A 12,451-nucleotide genomic window follows, 5' to 3' on the forward strand; every position below is an offset into this window, starting at 1 on the left:
GACTTCTAAAACCTGTGCATGTGTTGCCATCTCTAGAACTGTCCATCCTGGGCATTGTCTAGCGAATGCTCGTCGTGGAAGGTATAACTAGCTCTCCACACCGCTGTCATTTTGCTTCTGCTTTCTCGTCTCCCCAATATATCTATTGTAATTTTGGTTAAATCAGTGTTGCGATTGTTCTAATATTTTTTATAACTGAGCATTGTATTGTACTATAGTTACTTTTCTGTCCTTCCCCTATATTTTTCTTAAAGTTAGTAATGCCTGTTTATTTTTAATTTACTTAGTTTTATTTGTACCTATTTTTAATTATTTCCATCTCTTCTAATGCCCTTTTTAAATAAAACATTCCACAAAGCCAATCACAGCAGCCAACCTATCAGTTCCTGTGTATATTTTTTGAGAAAATGCCCTTCGAGATCTTTTTTCTTCACCTCCAGATGGCTGGATAGTGCAGTTTTTGGATTAGTTTTGTTCTTATTCTAGATCTGGGTGGGCTTTCTGAACTCGTATGTTACCCTTCTTCTTCTTCTTCTTCTTTTTTTAATTGGAGAACATCCTCTAGTAGTTTCATCTAGGTTAAAAGATGTTACAGTAGTAGGACTGCAAACTAGTACAACCTCTATGGAAAGTAGTATGGAGATATCTCAAAGAACTAAAAGTAGAACTACCGTTTGATCCAGCAATCCCACTACTGGGTATTTACCCAAAGGAAAAAAAGACATTCTATAAAAAAGACACCTGCACTAGAATGTTTACAGCAGCACAATTCACAATTGCAAAGATGTGGAAACAGCCCAAGTGCTCATCAATACGTGGGTGAATTAATAAAGTGTGATATATGTACACCATGGAGTACTACTCAGCCATAAAAAATGCTAAACTAATACCTCTTGTATTAACCTGTATGGAGTTGGAGCCCATTCTTCTACGTGAAGTATCACAAGAATGGAAAAACAAACACCACATGTACTCACCATTAAATTGGAACTAATAGATCAACACTTATGTGCACATATAATAACATTCATTGGAAATCAAGCAGGTGGGAGGAGGGGATAGGTAAATTCACACCTAACGGGTACAGTGCACACTATCTGAGTGATGGGCACACACAACTTTGACTCAAACAGTACAAGAGCAATTTATATAACCAAAATGTTTGTACCCTGTAATATTCTGAAATTAAAAAAAAAAAAATAGAAGAAAAAAAAGATGGTATATTAGCAGAAGGAATCAAGATGACAGTCACTTCGTGCCAATCTCATGAATCAGACTATTTCATTGATTCTTCCTGCTTGGTGCTCCGTTATCAGTAGGAAACTCTCTTCCTCATTATCTTGAAAATTCCCCTTTTTTTCTCTCCTATTTTAAATTTCCGCTTCCTTCTATTCTATATAATCTTTCTATATAATCCTCACCCTGGTGAGGGCATCTTCAGTAGCTTCCTGAAAAAGGGTATGTGAAAAGCACGTTTTTTGAGACCTTGTATTTCTAAAAGTGTTTGAATTTTACCTCACCTGCAATTGATGTCTCAGTATTGAATTCTAAGTTGGAAGAGATTTTCCTTCACAATTTGGAAGGCGTTGCTCCATTGTCTTCTGGATTCCAATGTTGGTGTTGAGAAGTACAAAGCCATTCTGAATCCTCCTCCTTTTAATGTGGTCGGTTTTTTTTTTTTTTTTCTTTTTTGCTTCCTAACTTGCAGAAGCTTTTCTTTATCTGTAATTATGGGCCTTTGGGTGAGTCTATTTTCTTCTACTGTACTGGGCACTTGGTGGGCCTTTAAAGGGTAAACTGATGGCTTTTAGTTCTAAGAAATGTTGCTTATGATCTCCTACCCCATTTTCTTGATTCTGATAATCCTAAAATTTTGATGGTGGACTTCCTGGACCTGTGTTTGAATTTTCTTATTTCTCTGGTCTCATCCTTCTCTTTAGCTTTTCTCCCCGTTATCTGGGTTTTCTAACCCTTATCTTAAAATTTTCATTTCTGTCATCCTGCTTTGAATTTCTAAGAACACTTTCTGTTCTTTGAATGTTCCTTTATGGAGGAGTCTGTTCTTGTTTCATGCATGCATTCTTGTGCCTCTGAAGATACTAGTTGCAGTTTTTGTTTTTAAAGTATTCTTCTCCTTGTATTGTTTCCATTTCCTTTAAGTTGCTTTCTCCTGTTTGTTCTGTTCTCTCTCTTTCATGTAGAGGGTTTTCTCACACTTTGGGTAGCCCTTGGTTCTCTGCTCATGATCAAGATTAGAGTTTCTGCAAATGTCATTGTAATTGTCAACTTCAAGCTTCACAAAGTGAGATCATCTTCACTTGGAGCATTTATTCGGGGAGTTCTCAGAGTCAGTATATTGAAATCTTTTTCTTTTTCTCACTATTTTGCTAAACTTAACAAATGTTTCTTTTTTCTTTTGGCTAGAATTTCAGGATCTACATAGTAGCCTACACTGCAGTGTCTTCTTATAATGCTGTGCCTTTGAATAACTTTTGTTGTTGAGTAAGACATTTGTGGATCTTGTTTCTTTTGTCTTTCGCTGACCTTGTAGGCTACTTAACCATAAAATGTGGTTTATTACATGTGCCTCTTGGCATTATATTCGTTCTGAAAAGATATTTTTTTTCCCATTGCAAATAAGACAAACAACAATGTCTTCAAAACAAAAGAAGAATTTCCCAGTCTCCTCACTTTGCAACACATGATTTTCATCAGCTGCTTTTCTTTTCTTGACAGCAGCCATTTGGAAAATGACAGACTCCACTCACACCATCCCCATCCATTCTCCCCGCCATCTGCCTTCTCTCCAGGCCAGCAGAGATGCGTCTCTACCTGCAAGGCAAATCCAATCGATGGTTATCCTCCAACTGGCAGACCCTGCTAGTGGCACATCCATCATCACATGAGCTACCGATGTCATAGGGTGCCACAAAGCTGAGGGAGGTGCCTTGTCTGCTAAATGAGATTTCTGATATTAGAACTCGGGCCGCCCTGCCTTCCCGAGCCTCCCTTTCCTCATTTTTCTAAAAGGGGAGATAATAACCCCCATTTGCAGCATGGTCATGAGCATTAAATGGAATGATTAGGCTGGAGGCTTCTGATCACTGCTTTAGGGCAATTTCAGCACCTGGGGCTTTTCAAGGAGCTTTCTAGGGCCCTGAAGCATGCTTTCTCTGCAGGTGGGTGCAGCACCCACTGCGCCCTGAGATACGAACTCAAGGGCATATTTGTCTCAACAATTACTCACTGCAAGGCATCTCCTTAGGAGGTTGTTTTTGGTACTCCTAAAAATATTGTTGCAGAAAAGAAAGTCAGGTAATGAGAAATAATTGCATTTATATTCCTAGTGGTGTTCTAAGAGGCCAGGGCTGGCAAACTGCCACGTTCATTCTACTCCTTCTTTTGAACCCAGGCTTCAGTCACATGGACTCCGACGAATGGCTTTACGGCAGTACATACTACGCATGCGCTGATTGCACAGCAAGCTTGTCCATTCAATGAGAAAAGCAGGCTCAGTCTAGGGAGATGGTGCCACAGCGTGAAAAGACCATGGATCCTAAAACCAGATTGGCCTGGATTAGAGTTCTATGTCTGTCCTTTACCTGTCTGACCTTGTGTGAGTCACCTGGACTATTGGGGTTGCAATTTCCTTGTCTGTAAGCGGGAAGTTAACACTGCAGTGTTGATGTGAAGATCTAAGGAAATTAGGATCACAAAGTACCTGGTATATAATTGGTGCTCAATAAATATTAGTTCCTTTTTCCTACATTCTGTTACAAATGTTTTATATTTATTTTTTATAACATATTAAATATATTTGAATATGTATATTCATTACCAAATAATAACAAGTAGTTTTTGATAATATTCTGAATTTCATCGTGAGCATTCCATATATGGGTCTGAGTTAATCTTTCAAGCACAGTGCAAATTGCAGGGTTCCATGGGGAACCACCGTTGTACCTCAGACGTGTTGTTCGTTGGCCCTGAGATGAGTGCTGTTGGGACAGACAGCCTTGGGTTCTCTATCGTGTCTGCTGCTGCTATTTCTCCATGTCCGCAAAAGTCACTGCTATAACAACAGGGCATCTTTCATCTTTCCCACAAATCACCTTTTCCTACCCTGCAGTGAGATGGGCACGAAGGACAGAAATACTATTATCGTATTAGTCACAAATGCGTGCAAGTTAAGTTCTCTTTCCCAGATACTATTCGTGTACTTAGTGTGTTGGTCAAAATGAACTTAATGGTACTTCTTGTAGCACCTCTTGTATCATTCCTTCCCCATGCACACGTATTTGTATTATCTGCTATTGTTTCTCTCCATGCATTTGTCCCTAACTTCACGTATTCATCACCATTCTTTTAGGAGGAGGATGGAGGAGTGGATTTCAATCAGTCTGGCGCTTGTGAGAAACCAATTTGTATTGAATGTTTAGTTACTTGATATTTTAAATGAGATGTTTTATTAAAATCAAGTTATATTGCATGGACAGGATCCATGCCAGTGGTGGAAACTCCAGCCAGCTGGCCATGCACTTACCTAGTAGTACCAGGGTAGAGGGGTGGTATATTTGTTAGGATTGCATTAAATTACAATTTGAATTTTTGAGTAGACCTTCAAATACATTCTTCTTAATGTCTGTTAAAGATCTCTGCTACCTTTAAAAATTTATTTTAATCATAGGGCATTTGGGAGAGAGAATTAGTTCAGCTCCCCCCATCTTTATTGAGGTATAATTAACAAATAAAAATTATATATAAGATATACAAGTTGATATTTTTGTATACATATACATAGTTAACAATACTGTATAATGTACTTGAAATTTGCTAAGAGGGTAGATCTTAAGTGTTCCCATCTCACACACACACACACACACACACGTATGTACACACATGAAAAAAGGAAACAAGGTGAAAAAAAGAAACTGGCAATTATGTGAAGTTCATGGATTTTTTAAAGGGTAGAAACAGGGTGGTCATAAAGATACCATGAAAAATACCACTGTGTGTGTGAGTGTGTGTGTGTGTGGTGTGTCCAGCCCCGTCTGGGTTGCTTTTCTAAGCAGAGTGTTAGACTTTGACCAGGCCTTGGAGGGAACAGGGTCTACCAGGACTATGGGATGGACAAGTGCTCGATCTCCGACTGGCCCCTTTCTAACGAGGCCCCGCACTTGAGGAAGACGAAGGCCTTTGGTGATCACCTCTCTGGAGTACAGTTCTCGGTAACTCTTCACTGTTCAGCAACCATTAGACTTAGAAACAACACAATACCGTACTTATATTATTAATAAATACTTATAAGAAAATGGAGTGGGCAGTAGTTAAAAGCACAGATTCCAGGGTAAGAAAGACAGATTTTAACCCCATCACTTACTAGCTGTGGGGCCTTTGTACATTTTTTGTCTTTAATTCATTACCTAAAAAAAATGAAAAGAAAAATAGTTTGTGATTTTTAGAATAATAAAGATCATATGTAATAATTATTATATATTAATATCATCTTAAGACATACTGGGTTTTTAATAAAAGTTTAAATAAATGATTTTCATCATTTTAATGACCATATCATTTTATTAAATATCCCTTGAGATATTGCTCTCTCTATATAAGTTCACAAAGATACGGAAATTATTTATTTAAGTAAATTAGATCAAACTAGACATGCTATTGTGTTACCTCATTTATTCACTTAACTACATTTTGTAAGGCATTTACCAAGTCAAAAATATAAATCTACATCATCTTTTAAAATGGCTACAGAGAATTTTATATAATGCATCTATAATAATTTATATAACCATCCCTCACATGTAGACCCTTAATTTGTGTTCATTTTTTTAAATTAAAAATATTCAAGAATAGATAATCTTATGATTACATCTTTATTTTTTTATATATATGCATTTTTCTCTACAAGGTCAATTCTAAGGAAGTGAGATCACAGGATCTTTACACACTGTTATTTTAACAAAATTGGTCCCCCTTAAAAATTAGTTTCTTATCTCTGCTTGAGACCAATACAAAAGCATGGTTTCAATATTTTCTCAAAATGTTCCTCACTAACATGTTGCATATTCTGGTTTTCCTTTATTTTTATTTATTTATTTTTTTTGAGACAGAGTCTCGCTTTGTTGCCTGGTCTAGAGTGAGTGCTGTGGCGTCAGCCTAGCTCACAGCAACCTCAAACTCCTGGGCTTAAGCAATCCTCCTGCCTCAGCCTCCCGAGTAGCTGGGACTACAGGCATGCGCCACCATGCCCAGCTAATTTTTTCTATATATATTTTAGTTGGCCAGATAATTTCTTTCTATTTTTAGTAGAGACGGGGTCTCGCTCTTGCTCAGGCTGGTCTCGAACTCCTGACCTTGAGCGATCCACCCGCCTCGGCCTCCCAGAGTGCTAGGATTACAGGCGTGAGCCACCACGCCCGGCCCCTTTATTTTTTTAATTATGTAAGTTATGCAGTTTTTTTGGTAAAATATCTGTACAGTCATAGAAAAATTCTTGACAACACCAATACCCTCAAACAAACAAACAAAAACAGATGACCACTACTGCTCATTTCTATCTTAGTAAACATAGAACTGTTTCATCCTTTGAAGCCTCTGTAGCCAGACATACTATGATTTAACCATGTTCCAAATTTAGGGCATTTAAAATGTTTCCTAATGTTCACTTTTATAAGTAATGCTCCAGTTAAAATCCTTATACATGCTTCTTATGTATGTATATAAATATTTTTCTGGAACAAATAACTAGAGTGGAATTGTTGGGCCGAATGGTATGTACACATAAGGCTTTAATGGATACTTGCATAATTACCTTCTAGTAAGTCTTACGAATTCATACTCGTACATCAATACAGGAAAATATTCATTTTTCCACATTCTTGCCAATATGGTAATATCAGTCTAATGTATTTTTTGCCAATTTGATGGGTAAAAAAATGCTGTTTTAAGTTGTATTTTAAGTTAATATTGAGATTGAATAATTTTTAAACTTTAAGATCCCATTCATAACCATCATCAGTTTTCTATTAGGTTGTCTGTTTCTTACTGACTTGTAGTTTATGTGTATGTTTGTATATGTTTGAATGTGAATGGGTTCTTGTATCAGTGCTTTTTCTTTTATATATGCTGTAAATATTTTTGCTAGTTGTTTGATTTTTAACTTTGCGCATAAAGTCCTTTCTTTTCTTGTATAGTTTTCAAAGTCTCACGTAGTAAAATTTCTTTAAACATTTTTTGTATGTCTGTGAATGAGTTTTCTAGTACAAGATAGTAAACATATTCTCATATTTTCCTTGAATTTTTTTGATTTATATATATCTTAACAGCTTTATTGAGATATAAGTCCCATATCATACAATTCATCTATTTAAAGAGTACCACTGAATGGTTTTTAGTGTATTCACAGAATTGTGTAGCTATCACCACAATCAATTTTATTTATTTATTTATTTATTTTTTGAGACAGAGTCTCGCTCTGTTACCTGGGCTAGAGTGAGTGCCGTGGCGTCAGCCTAGCTCACAGCAACCTCAAACTCCTGGGCTTAAGCAATCCTCTTGCCTCAGCCTCCCGAGTAGCTGGGACTACAGGCATGCGCCACCATGCCCAGCTAATTTTTTCTATATATATATTTTAGTTGGCCGGATAATTTCTTTCTATTTTTAGTAGAGACGGGGGTCTCGCTCTTGCTCAGGCTGGTCTTGACCTCGAGCGATCCACCCGCCTGGGCCTCCCAGAGTGCTAGGATTACAGGCGTGAGCCACCGCGCCCATCCCACAATCAATTTTAGAACATTTTCTATCAGCCACGTAAGAACCTTCATACCCATTTGCAGAAACTTAACGTTTTATCCCAACACTCGCCCTGCCTTCACCCCCCCATCCAGGCAATCATGAATCTACTTTTTGTTTCTATATTTTTGCCTATTCTGGACATATCATATAAATGGAGTCATAGTACATTTTTTTGATTACTGACTTGTTTTTTAAAATTTTTTATTTCAGCATATTACTTCATTTAGCATAATTCTTTAAAGTTTTCATTCATGTTGTATATAGCTTTATATTTTTATAATTAGATCTTTTTTTTTTTTTTTTTGAGACAGAGTCTCACTTTGTTGCCCAGGCTAGAGTGAGTGCCGTGGCGTCAGTCTAGCTCACAGCAACCTCAAACTCCTGGGCTCAAGCGATCCTCTGCCTCAGCCTCCCGAGTAGCTGGGACTACAGGCATGCGCCACTATGCCCGGCTAATTTTTTCTATATATATTTTTAGTTGTCCAGATAATTTCTTTCTATTTTTAGTAGAGACGGGGTCTCGCTCTTGCTCAGGCTGGTCTCGAACTCCTGACCTTGAGCGATCCACCCGCCTCGGCCTCCCAGAGTGCTAGGATTACAGGCGTGAGCCACCGCGCCCGGCCTATAATTAGATCTTTAATCCATCTGAAATTTGTCGATTTGTAGCAATTGGGTAAAGTATATATACAGTTATCTTTTAGAAAAGCATAGCCTGTTGTACCTGTGCTATTTATTGAATGTTCAGTCCATCCTTTTCCTACTAATCTGAAACGTCTCCATCATCTGTATGTATAGATCTGTTGCTGGGTCCTATTTCTTTATTCTTGTTCCTCTATCACACTGATTTAAGGATTCTGACTTTATAGCACAGTTTTGCTATCTACTAGGGTGTCTTCCCTCATTTTTCTTTTTCTAAAATTTTTGCGGTTCTTCTTTCATGTTTTCCCTTTCATTTTAATTTTAAAATTGGCTTGTGAATTTTCATCAAAATATTGTTTGCCTTTTGCTTGGAACTTCATTGAAATTAGGGATTAATTTTTGAAGAAATGTTGTCTTTATAATACTGGTGTTTTCTATATTTTTATTGGCTTTATAGCTATAGTTTTGATTTATTAGAGGGAGGATATTCTATCCAGAATTAGCTTTTTAATTGTTATCGATGTATAGGAAAGTCATTTATTGAGGTAGAAACTGTAGAGGGAGGAGTAGAGTTTGATAAAAAGATAATGAGATCTGTTTGGATATTAATATATTCTGCCTTGGATGCTTATGAGAAATAAAGGTGGAGATGTACACAAAACAGACTGCACCATTAAATTTGGTGACTTTTTTGGAATGGCAATAGGATGTGGTAGATGGTCTATAAAGTCTTTGGAAGGAGAATATGGTGTTTGGGCCTCAAATACGTCAAACTATTGGCTTTGAAAAGAGCAGAGCTTCTAACTTATAGTTGCACATTACTTTCTCTTTTTTGCAAATTGGTTTTTTAATAAAGGAGGGAAAACCCACAATAAACTGTTCAATTATGTTATCTCATGTAAATACATTCCTGGGATAAATGATTCTTGAACCCATAGCTGCTCATACTCCCTTCAGCCTTCGTCTTTCTCCAAGGTTTGGTTGCAGTCGTATCCTTCCCTTATCTCAGGTTTCAGCACAGCAGGAAACCTGGGTTTCCTAGGCAACCTAAGTGGTTACATCACAGAGATGATTACAGTAGCCAGTGATATTTCTCTCCCTGCACAAACAAACTCTTGTAGGATCCCCAGTGTGTCTCTTTGATGTCCTCCTCAACTATCTCGGGAAACCTTTCATGGAATCTAGGTGGGCTTTCGAGCACAGCCCTCTTAGGTTCCTTGCAGAGCCTGCTATCTATCTCCTTCTTTCCTGCTGGATCTTCCCCTTCTGCACTGTTCTCTGATCCCCACCAAGGCACTCCAGAGGTGACTGGTGGCCACATCCCATTTTACGCCCAGCACAGAGTCATGCCACCCTTTGGTCGAGCCACGCATACTCTCTACATGCTGCATCAGAGATGCTTCAGAATATGCACTCAAGCCCTGCTGTGTTCTCTGCCAAAGTGGGGAGCAGCTTTCCCCTGTCCCCAAACATCATGTAATATACTTACCTGGCCAGAGCACTGCCACCTTGGGCTCTAAGCAAACACCTGTGTGCATGGGATTGGGTGGCTGGACATGCCGAGTGATACGCTCAACATCTCCCCTCCTGTCCAGTAGCTCCCGGGGCCTTACCCTGGACAAAGCTCGTGTGCCTGATCACCAGTCTCCCAGTCTTGGTCCTGTGCGTAAACAGACTTCTGGAGTTCCATGACTGGGGCCTTCCACGTACGACCAGAATGTCTGACTCGTACGCTGACAACAGTTTAGGTTCAAGCTGGAACCCGTTCTGCTCCTCTAAGGAAATGACTCAGAATCATGTATTAAATCTGAATCATCCAGTGGGCCTGTGGCCATCTGCTCAGACTGGGTAAGGAAGGAGACAAATTGTGGTTTCAGGCATATGACTTTCGCTGTTAAGCCTTATTGTCTTCTCTTAGTGGTGAGAACGATAGATTGTTTAAAGCCAAGGCGTTGTGATAGCAGGTGACTGTACATCCGGGGAAATGCTAAGTTACAGGTATTTACAGTTTGATGCTCAAACTCATGGAATAAACACGAGAGCAGAAATGGATTGTGCATGTAGAAAATTGTGGCATGGGCAAAAAACAGACTTGTTCTCATGTCTTGGCTCTTTTTTTTTTTTTTTTTTTTTTTTTTTTGCTTTTGATTGGGAGTGGCAGGAAGTTGTTGGAGAGAAGGTCTGGATGATCATTCTCCTTGCACCCGTAGTGAGTATTGGTAACAACCCCCCTGCATTTGTCCTTTCACTTCAAAGGGACACGGAGGTTTGGTGACCTCAACCTGCCCAAGCCTTCAGGATCTGCTGCTATTGCTGCTCATTACAGTTTCTTGTGTTTGCTTTGATCTGAGTCATTGGGAACATGCAGAAGCTGATTGAAGACAGTGCCACCTTGATGATTTTAAAGTCATACATACAATACTAGGCAGAGGCAGAAGGATGAATATCAGACGTGAACTTGGGAAGGAAAGTTCTAAGTTCTGCTCTAGGCAGGGCTTCCGCACGTGGTCTGACCTATTCTGATCTGTATAATATCTCAAAGACATCCTGTGGTTACGTACCCTTATGGCCATGCCTAACAGGCATTGTTATTTAAGGAAAGCTTTCCAACTTTTGAAAATTAAGTTATTTATTTCTGTTTCATCTTTAGTGAAAATGACAAATTCTCATTTCATTTTTGTGGCTTTAATTCCATGTGGAATGGGATGCAAAGGAAAGTATGTAAGCCCTGATGTCAGACAGACCTGAATTTAAATCCTGGCTTCAGCACTTACTAGCTGTGTGACCTTGGGCAAGTCACTTAACCTTTCTGAATCCCTCTTTCTTCACCTCTGAAGTGGGGATGGAATGCCCATCTCAGCAGGTAGTGTGTGACTTAAGTGAAATGACAGATGGGTACGTGGCTGGCATCCTTCAGTAGCTGCCCTCTGCCTGTGTGTTAATTTCAGCTGTGCTGTAAACACAAGTCATTGCTTGCTGCGTGATTGTGCTGTTTCTGTAGCCGGTGACGTCAGCATGGGGAGAGTTGATGACAATAAAGGAAGCCTTTAGAAATCTAGTTACAGCCTGAAGATTGGACTGGGATCCAGGAGATGGAATTATTTTGCAACCTAAGATTCGTTCAGTGGAAAAGATTAATGAGTCACATTATACAAACGGATCAAGCTAATGACAAGTGAAAATGTTCTGGTTTCTAGCTGGACTTGATTTGATAATATTGGTACGACAACAGCATTCAATTCAAAGTCTCTTCTAGCAAATTGGGCTTTACCCAGAACTTTCCTCTTAGAGGTGAGGTCCTCCTCCTTGGAATCCCAATCTGACTGGCTGCTTTCTGGGCAGCCCCCTCTGCAGTGCGGTTTCAGAACTGTCAAGGGAGCACCCCGAGTCTCAAACACTCTGCTCTTTTTCCTCCCTCCTATGATGGTCCTATGGAAGTGACTGAAGCTTTCAACTACTTTTTTCTGTGAATTAAGTTATCTGGAAAGATCATAGATTAAGCCAGAATCAAGGATTAATACCTTAATTGGCACTGATGTATCTGATTAACCCTTGCGGAGGGTACAGCTCCAAGATAAATGATGTTGTGGAAGAAGAAGTCAGGGTGGGAGACCCAAAGTGGGGTCCTTGGGAAGAAGCAGCGTAACCTACAGGGGCATTTATTACCTGAGCTACAGCACACACTGCTTATGTTCCCATTGGTGTTGAGATCAACTACTCCTTGTCGTGGCATTCACTGTTTTCTTGCATATTTCTGTAATTCATACTAGGTTATAAAAACCTCAAGGGAAAGGAGCTCCCCTTTCATCCCTCTAAATTCCCCTGAGAGAACCTTCTTTGCATCTAGTAGGTAGTCAATAAGTGCTTTCTCTGCATCTAGTAGGTAGTCAGTAATAAATGCCTGTTGAATGAAGAGGCATTGAAGAAAATCTTTACCTTCTTTCACCCCGGGCTGAACTTCATAATTCTGTTTCTGTTTTTACTTCGTATAAACTGCTCTTCTGTG

This window comes from Eulemur rufifrons, chromosome 25 (assembly GCF_041146395.1).
Source record: "Eulemur rufifrons isolate Redbay chromosome 25, OSU_ERuf_1, whole genome shotgun sequence".
In the NCBI taxonomy this organism is placed as follows: Eukaryota; Metazoa; Chordata; class Mammalia; order Primates; family Lemuridae; genus Eulemur; species Eulemur rufifrons.